Below are 10,252 nucleotides of genomic sequence, written 5' to 3' on the forward strand. Positions count from 1 at the left end.
GTTACATACATATGAAAGCTTATGATAATCATGACAAAGTCATGACAAAAGGTCGTCATATACTTCTGGAAGCTTATGATAGTCATGACAAAGCCATGACAAAAGGTCGTAACATACTTATGAAAGCTAATGATAGTCATGACAAAGCCATGACAAAAGGTCGTCACATTCTTGTGGAAGCGTATGATAGTCATGACAAAGCCATGACAGAAGGTCGTAACATACTTATGAAAGCTAATGATAGTCCTGACAAAGCCATGACAAAAGGTCGTCACATTCTTGTGGAAGCGTATGATAGTCATGACAAAGCCATGACAAAAGGTCGTCACATACTTATGGAAGCTAATGATAGTCATGACAAAGCCATGACAAAAAGGTCGTAACATACTTATGGAAGCTTATGATAGTCATGACAAAGCCATGACAAAAGGTCGTCACATACTTATGGAAGCTAATGATAGTCATGGCAAAGCCATGACAAAAGGTCGTAACATACTTATGGAAGCTTATGATAGTCATGACAAAGCCATGACAAAAGGTCGTCAAATACTTATGAAAGCTAATGATAGTCATGACAAAGCCATGACAAAAGGTCGTCACATTCTTATGGAAGCGTATGATAGTCATGACAAACCCATGACAAAAGGTCGTCACATACTTATGGAAGCTAATGATAGTCATGACAAAGCGATGACAAAAGGTCGTCAAATACTTATGGAAGCGTATAATAGTCATGACAAAGCCATGACAAAAGGTCGTCACATACTTATGGAAGCCTATAATTAGGAACGAGTTGATCAGTTTTCTATGGAAGCTTATACTAGTCACGAGTTGATCAGTTCTCAGCTCAACTTGTTGACATAAATAAGTGGTAAAGTTGCATTATATCCAACCATGTGAACTTGATAGTGTGTACTTGTTTAGTTATTTTCTAAACTTTCCGACTTTCAGAAAGTATACTTTTTAACTTCTTCTCAACAAGTTGACTTTGACAAAGTGAACCAAAGAGTATAGACTCGACTTGTGTCTTTGTTCACTTGTAACATAGAACTAGTGTGATAGTGGCATTGCAACACATCTTGTATACTTCATGTTGTTTACTTGTTTAGTTGTTTTCTAAACTTTCCGACTTTCCGTAAGTGCACTTGTTAACTTCTTCTGAACAAGTTTATATCAACAAAGTGGACAAAATGTTTATTTTCATCTTGTGGTGTTGTTTTTGTTCACTTTCCTTGCTAATAATGTTTACTTGTCGAGTTGTTTCTCACTTTTCTTATTTACTGAAAGTATACTTGTATTGTTTGTATCTAACCAAGTGTACTTTTCACAAATGTACTTGCTTTGGAAATGTTGCAAGTTTACTTGTTGAAAGTCAACTTGGTCTAAAATTTGCCGGCAGTGCTTGATGCTTTAACCACGTGGTCTCAGTGGATATTTTGTGTACAACTCTGTCCTGTCTGGAAGCATGGCAAATAATTAAATTTTAAATTTCAGGCAATTACTTAATGTCTAGGCGTTAGTCTATGGCCAAGGATATGTTAAGTCTAAATTGAAGACAACGTGTAAACCTAGGAGGGAGTTGGATAAAAACTCTCAGTTTTGATTCGTGATCATGCAAAACATATCTTTGGAGAGGGTCTAACTACAAAACAAACAACACTTTCCAAAAGACTAAACAGTGAAAGAATAAATTTAAAAAAAAAAATGCATTTGACTAGCAGTTCGAACAACTGATGTTCTTTAACATGGCTGACTGCCATGGTTATTGCAAAATAAACAGATCATCCAATGGAACAATGACGACCGTATTAATTAATGTAATACCAAACAGAAAACAATAACGTGCGAATAATATGGAATAATCCACAAATATAATGTGCAAATTTAAAGTTTTGTACACCATATACGGAATTCGACAAATAATGTCTCTTCAGTGATGTTAGGAATCAAATTGGTAATTTGAAGGCAATGTTATTTAATTTGGAGTCGAAATAGGATCAACATACATATATATGTATAATAATTTTTGGATAAAAATTTAAGTGACAGTATACCCATTTTGAATAAGATGTGGCACCTTGCCAATGAGACAACTCTCCATCCAAGACCCTCGATAGTACAAATGTAGGACAAAAAGTTAGACAAAAAGTCACAATTTAGTGCGGAGATTTAATTCTTTAACAAGAACACAAAAAATGGTCTCGAACTATTATATATAAAGCAAATTAGTTGTTAAAATGTATTCAATAAATATTATAAATTATCAGAATTTTCACATGTACCTTTTTTGATATTTAGTTTTGCTTGTATGAAAGTTTCAACGCCATTGTCCCAGTAGAAATCAAAATATTTTCATTTTCTCCATGTCGGATATTTTTCTTGACTCTACAATCGTTTGTTAATTTACTGTACAATCACTTGAAGCTTTCCTGTACAATCAACTAGAGCTTTCCTGTAAATTCGGTTGGCCAATTAGACTACTACGAAAGGATGGTAGTATATCTTTACTTATAATGACTACATGGTTGAACTAACAAGCAAGCTAGTCAAATATATTGCCTTTACCTACACACTCAATGCATTTTGCTGTAATAGTTTCTCAAGTGTTTAGGTTGTTTTTTTGGTGTTTTTGTTTCATATATAATTCTAACTTTCGAGTTGGAAATTCTTACTTCTTTCTCTTTTACCACCTTCATGATCATTTTATATTTTCAATGATACTTCTGTCATATGAATATTTTATAATACTACTACAATCCAATGCAACATATGTTAAAATGGCAGCTACACACCTGTTCTGATATCATCTAGATAGTATTAGAAGATGACCCGATCATTCAACTGATATTTATAGTTTGGTCTTATGAGTTGTGTTGTGCTGTTATACCAGTCCCAGTTTCGGGGAGGAATGAGCGCACATAAACATGTTTAACCCTGACACTGTCTGTATGTGCCTGTTCTGGAACTCTTAGTTCAGTAGCTATCGTTGGTTTATGTCTGTCAAATATGTTTTCTTAATTTGATTTATAGCAAATAAGGTCGTCAGTTTTCGAAATTCATTGATACATATTTTTCATATTTTTCATGTCGAGACCTTTGATAGCCGACTATAATTGCTACAATGCACTTCATTTAAACTTTGACCATCATATCACACCTCATTATTATATTGAAGAAATTGTTCTCACTAAAAAAAAAACTGTTTCGTTCGTTCGTCGGATATCATAGTTAGAAATATTGAAAAGTTCCAAGTCCGTGACCATGCTTATGTTTATGAAGAAGTTTATGTGTAAATATTTATGTTTTCTTTCTCTTTCAGAGAACAAGTCCTCCTCGATCCTTGATAACATTTATTTTTACGGGAGTTTTTTTCCATCAGTAGATATAGCTTGTAATACACAGATATCTCATTTGCAATTATACCACATCTTTATATTTTTATATCATGTGTATTGATCTATACGTGTCTTTTTTTTTTTTTTTTGGTTCCGTGAATAACTACCACGAATTCCTTCATCAAGAAAGAATATCCCGATCCCGTTATGAAACATTCTTTGTTGTATTGATCAAATACGTATATATTAAAAAAAATGCTGGTAAATAATTATAATTTATGTTAACTTCAAATATGCTTGACCTTCCGGAGGTGTGCGTACAGTGTCAGAAAAACAGATTTCAAATGATTTTTTTCTGATATCTGATCGCCTTGATATCTGCAAAAGGGTCTTTTTTAGAACGCTAATTATTACTCTAACGAAAAATCGTAGCTTCTTTATCATTGTATGTAACATGTTATCTTCAAAAAAATTTAATAAGCGCACGGGAGGTTCATGTCTATCCTGTTACCGCTACTTAAATCAGTCGTTAAGTTATTCTCCCTATGAGTATTGAATCAGTCAGTGTTGATCATAAAAGTGCAAAGTAATATTTACATTTAAAACGCCTCGTTTCAAGAACAACAGTGTAGAGAAAAGAAATTTCAAGACATTAAGTGAAAAAAAGAGAGTACTTTTTTCATGTTTATGTTGTTACCAACAATTTTGATTAATAACACCAACAGTATACTTTTAAAAAGTGCAATAACGTGTTGGAAACCAAACTCACAATAAAACCATAATCACTTAACCAAAGGGAGTAGTTATTTCACAACAGCAATCAAAAACGAAGAAAGTCTATCCTGTTACTGTGGTTGCTATGGTTAAATTAACAGGATAGAAAATTGTAGACAAACACGTCGTTACATTTTTTATCTTAACATTTAATGAATGGCTATATTAATTTTGAATTTTTTTAACCATAAAACTAATTTTTGACTCTTCACATTGAATAATCCGCGAAGCGGATTATGTAAAATGTGAAGAGTCAAAAATTAGTTTTATGGTTCAATAAAATCAAAATAAATTATTGGCATTCATTATAAATAAATTTCTATCAAAAATAAGGCTCAAAGAACTTTTGATATCATTTATATTAACAATAACAACGTACAAAAATGTACACACAAGTTGGCGTATGAATATACAATGTCAGAGTGGGCGTGTCGCCATAAAAATTGACAACATTGAAAATAAAACTAATAATTTTAACTAATCAGAAGACGGTAAATTCACCAAATTTATTTATATAGGTGCAAAACGAATGGAATATTTCATTGTTTGAACTAATCTTAAGGTTATAATGTCTTAATCTTCCCAATTAAGTATTTGCAGGTGCAATACTAATATCGGTAACAGGATAGACAAAAAGGTAACAGGATAGACTTTTATATAGTGAAATATCAGAAACGTACGTTCCTGTTATCAACGAAATAAAGAGAAAAGTAAACTAACTTATGAGGGATTTACTTGATGTTGAGTTGATTTGAAAGGGTGAAAAAATGCCGAACAATATAAATTGCTATCTTAAGACTTGCATTTGTGGTGGTAATTTTTACATCCTTTGATTTTTTAGAGGCATTTTTTAGTACAATCTAGAAAATTGGCAAATAATCTTTTATTTTACAGAATGAATATATATAGAAGTGTATTCTCTTAAAAACATATATAATTGGCTACGTAAAACAAGCTTAACATTGTATCTAAACCTTTTCTTAATAACCCACAATTTCTTTTGAAAATGGTAACAGTATAGACAAAATATAGAACCACTGATCAAAAATTGTTTCAAGATATTCTTGTATGACATCATTAAGATTGCATCTTTTAATATGTTGTTCTTAAACTACTATTTGTTTTGATTGCTTATGTAGAGGGTTGTTTGAATAAGTAACTTTTAATAATTTTTTCAATTTAAGAATTCGACATTTTTTGAAAATGACCCATTTAATGATTTTTTTACATTTACTGTCCTTCAATTTTGTCTTGTATACTTATTGTACGAAATTTGTTTTTGTATCTAATATAGACACCTTGATATAATCTTATTTGGCAAAAGACTGAGTTTGTGCTCATTTTTATTTCAAATACCATAGATGAATATTACAGAACATTCAAAGAATAACCAATGAAATGCATGCTTAATATGAAAAAAAAAAGATATGTGATGAATGCCCATGAGACAACTCTTCAGAACAAATCAAAATGACACAGAACCTACCAACTATAGGTCACCGTAGGCCTTCAACAATAAGATAAGCCCATATTTCATAGTCAGCTGTAAAAGGCCCCGAAATGAAACTAGTAAAAAAATTCAATCAAGAAAACTAACGGATTAATTCATGTAAAAAAATAACGAAAAACAAATTCAACAACAAACGACAACCACTGAATTACAGGCTCATGACTTAGGACAGGCACACACATACAAAATGTGGCTGGGTTAAACATGTGAACGGGATCTCAACCCTCTCCTAACCTTGGACAGTGGTGTTACAGTAAAAGTGGGCCTATCAATTGCACAAAAAAGCTCCAAGTGATTGTACAGTGAATGCGCAATCGTTTGTACATTCAACTTAAATATCGAGAAAACAGATATAGTTAGATTTCTACTAAAACAATGACTTTGAAACTTTCAGACAGGTAAGACTATATATCAGAAAAAGGTGCATGTGTAAATTTTGGTAGCAATGATTGGTTTGCCGATGGTTATTTGACATTTTTTATCGCTGCTCTGTGGCAGTTTTGATCATTTTACTCAGAGCTCCTCCATACTACGGAAAACGCTTGGATGCATATATATTGTTTTTATTATTTATTTGTTTCATATTTCCATATAGATTGTTTTAGATACCAAAAACTTAAAGCAGAAACGTTAAATAGTAACATTAGAGTTCATCAGAGTTTTCATCAAGCAACTTGTTATTAATTAAATGTCGGAGCCCCGCTTGACAGTCTCCCGAATGACCAAAATATTAGAAAACCGTACAGTTCCGTTCCAACACTGTCGTTTCTTTTGAAACACAAAAGGACATAAATAAATGCACATTAAATGAAGCAATATGTTATAAGCAGATGCTGACAACTGTAATGATTGTCAATGAGACAAATATCCACCCAAGATCGAACGATGTGGATGTCACCATAAAGCCTTTGACAATAAGCGAATCCATACATTTAAGCAAGTTATAAAAGGTGCGACAGAATCAAATACCAAGCCACTTTAACATTTTGTTTTCATAATATTTGATAATTTATCATATTTATTGAATACATTTTAATATCTAAATTGCTTTATATATAATATTTCAGTACATTATTTGTTTTCTTGTTCAAACAAAATAATCTCAACACTGAATTGTGACTTTTTGTTTAACTTTTTGTCCTACATTCGTACTATCCAGGGTCTTGGATGGAAATTTTTCCCATTGGCAAGGTGCCACATCTTATTTTAAAATAAGTATACTGTCACTTGAATTTCTATCCATATACATCTAAAATACTAAAATTACGAGGTCGAATTTGTCAGCCGTCATCACGTAAAAACGACGAATCAAAGAATTCAACTTTATATATAACTAATATAGTACAAAGGTGTAGATTAAAAATTACACCACTCCAGGCCCCTTTGCTTTCCACGTAATTAATATTGCCAATAATTAAGAAGTTCCGGGTCGAGTCCGATACCGATACCAATAGTATATTCACCTGTTACCTATTAGGAAGTACACCACTAATTAATGGCCCCATTGCTTTCTATGTTAAATTCCTCAATTTCGAGTGGTCACAGCTCTTTTATCTTAAGTTCAAATAAAGTGACAATCATTGCATATCAAAACAACACCTTCTGGTATCCTGTACTGAAAAAATCAACATACCTTTAATTGCATATAAGAAAGAACTGGTTCCCGGAGCTTCGGATGTACCAAAACAGGTACTTCCGATCTGACAAAAAGGCAAAATGTACCCTCCTTTTTAAATTTCATGCCATTTTTTTATTATTCAAATTTATCAGTCAAAAATTGTTCTACATTGATCACCAGTCATGCAGCTTTCATTTGATACCAAAATTAATAAAATATTCTACATATTTTGAAAGATATGTCCATGCGTAGGAACTATTTTGTGTTAAATATGTACTACTTTCTGGTATGTGCTTTCTGGCCGGGCCTTAATTAGTGGTGTTACACCATTACCTTATCTGTACGTTCCGCATCTGACAGGCGCACCAACAAACGGTGTATTCAGGATTTATATGCTATATACACGGGTCATTATCACAGGGTTGACACTACTAAATTGTCAAATTGTTAGCTATTGTAAATCTGAACTAAAAATTAGGCGTATAGGTACAGTTTTCAATTTGTTAGCGGGCATGACGTAAAACATCGAATCAAAGAATTCAACTTTATTTATAACAAATATAGGACAATGCTGTTGATTAAAAAATACTCCATTCCAGGAGCTTTTGTTTTCCAAATAATTAATATTACCAAAAATTGATAAGTTCCAGTTCGACGGTTTCAAACAGAAAGATTTGAAAGCAGAGAAAACTGTGTATCTTATAATCGGCATGACTTTATCAGATGACAATACTAATACTAAAATAAGGCTTGCGCATAGTTGTATACTTTAATTCAGTCACGGACCCGCGATATCACATGTTCATCCTATTTTGACCCCAAATTAAATTAAATTGCCTTCTAATTACCGTTTTGATTCCTGACATCACTGAAGAGACATTATTTGTCGAAATCCGGATATGGTGCACCAAACTTTTGTACATTATATTTGTGGATTATACCATATTTTCCGCACGTTATTGTTTTCTGTTTGGTATTTCATTTATCATTAAGATCTTCTTTGCTCCATTGGATGATCTGGTTATTTTGAAATAACCATGGCAGTCAGCAGTGTTAAACAACATCAGTTGTTCAAACTGCTAGTCAAATGCGATTTGTTAAAATATATTCTTTTACTGTTTAGTGTTGTTTGTTTTGTTTAGACCCTATCCCAAGAGATATGTTTTGCATGCACACGAATAAAAACTGAGAGTTTTTATCCAACGCCCTCCTAGGTTTGAACGTTGTCTTCAATTTAGACTTGTTAACATATCCTTGGCAATAGACTAACGCCTAGGCATTGAGTTATTGCCTGAAATTAAAAATGTAATTATTTGCCATGCTTCCAGACAGGATAGAGTTGTACGCAAATTATCCACTGAGACCACGTGGTTAAAGTATCAAGCCCTGCCGACAGATTTTAAAAGTAAACTTGCAACATTTCCAAAGCAAGTGCATTTGTGGAAAGTACACTTAGTTAGATACAAACAATACAAGTATACTTTTAGTAAATGAGATAGGCGAGAAACAACTCGACATGTAAACCTTTTTAGCAAGGAAAGTGAACAAAAACAACACCACAAGATGAGAATAAACATTTTGTTCACTTTGTTGAAGTAACCTTGTTCCGAAGAAGTTAAAAAGTGCACTTTCGGAAAGTCGGAAAGTTAAGAAAACAACTAAACAAATACACAAAATGAAGTATACAAGATGTGTTGCAATGCTACTATCCGACTAGTTGTATGTTACAAGTGAACAAAGACCATGTACACAAGGCGAGTTTTTACTTTTTGTTCACTTTGTCAAAGTCGACTTGTTTAGAAGAAGTTAGCAAGTACACTTTCTGAAAGTCGGAAAGTTTAGAAAATACCTTAACAAGTACACACAATCAAGTTCATAAGGTTGAATATAACGCAACTTTACCACTTATTTATGTCGACAAATTGGGCTGAGAACTGATCAACTCGTGACTATTATAAGCTTCCATAGTTTTCAGCCCAACTTGTTGACAAAAATAAGTGCTAAAGTTTACATTAAACAAACCTTGTGAACTTAATTCTGTGTGCTTGTTTGGTTATTTTCTAAACCCTCCGACTCTCCGAAAGTGCACTTGTTAACTTCTTCTGAACAAGTTGATTTTGACAAAGTAAACACAAAGTATTGACTCGCCATGTGTACGCGGTCTCTAATCAGACTAGTTGAATGTTACAAATGAACAAAGATCATGTACACAAAGCGAGTCTTTACTTTTTGTTCACTTTGTCAAAGTCAACTTGTTCAGACAAAATTAACAAGTACACTTTCTGAAAGTCGGAAAGTTTTGAAAATAACTAAACAAGTACACACAATCAAGTTCAAAAGGTTGGTTATAATGCAACTTTACCATTTATTAATGTCATCAGGTTGAGCTGGAAACTGATCAACCCGTGACTATGATAAGCTTCCATAGTTCAGAATAGCCATCCCAATGTAACGTTCAAGAATTTATGAAGAATAGTAATAGTCATTTATTTAGAATAAAAATGAACATGATTGTATGGGGAAAATTACATTTTTCAATGTTGAACACTGTGTTTCTGTAAGGTTGAAAGTTCATAGTTATCTATATCAGGGATGTGTATAGTTAATGTGTATAATATAATACATTGACATTATTATCGTAATGTTAGTTAGTGCTTACTTAAAACTGCACTATCAACAGACCTTCTCTTTGGGATTTGCGGAATTGTTGTTTAAGGAATAAGAAACTTAAAAAATAACCTGTTAAATAGTTTAGCTGTTTCATATTTAATCTGTCAATTTTAAGCCTTTTATTTAGTGTATTTAACATTCAAACGTTTAACAAAGTGTCTTAAATTAGAAAAATAAAATTTTTGATATTGTGCTTCCTAAGCCCTTGTTTGGATTTATATAAACCAGAAAAGCTCAACTCCAGTAATGTGAAAATCAATGATGTACATGCATTTTAACGAGTGGGGACCTTAATGACCATTAATCACAAAAAGTATAGCTTATTCCATATAACGGTCAGGAAAA

This window comes from Mytilus trossulus, chromosome 2 (assembly GCF_036588685.1).
Source record: "Mytilus trossulus isolate FHL-02 chromosome 2, PNRI_Mtr1.1.1.hap1, whole genome shotgun sequence".
Lineage (NCBI taxonomy): Eukaryota > Metazoa > Mollusca > Bivalvia > Mytilida > Mytilidae > Mytilus > Mytilus trossulus.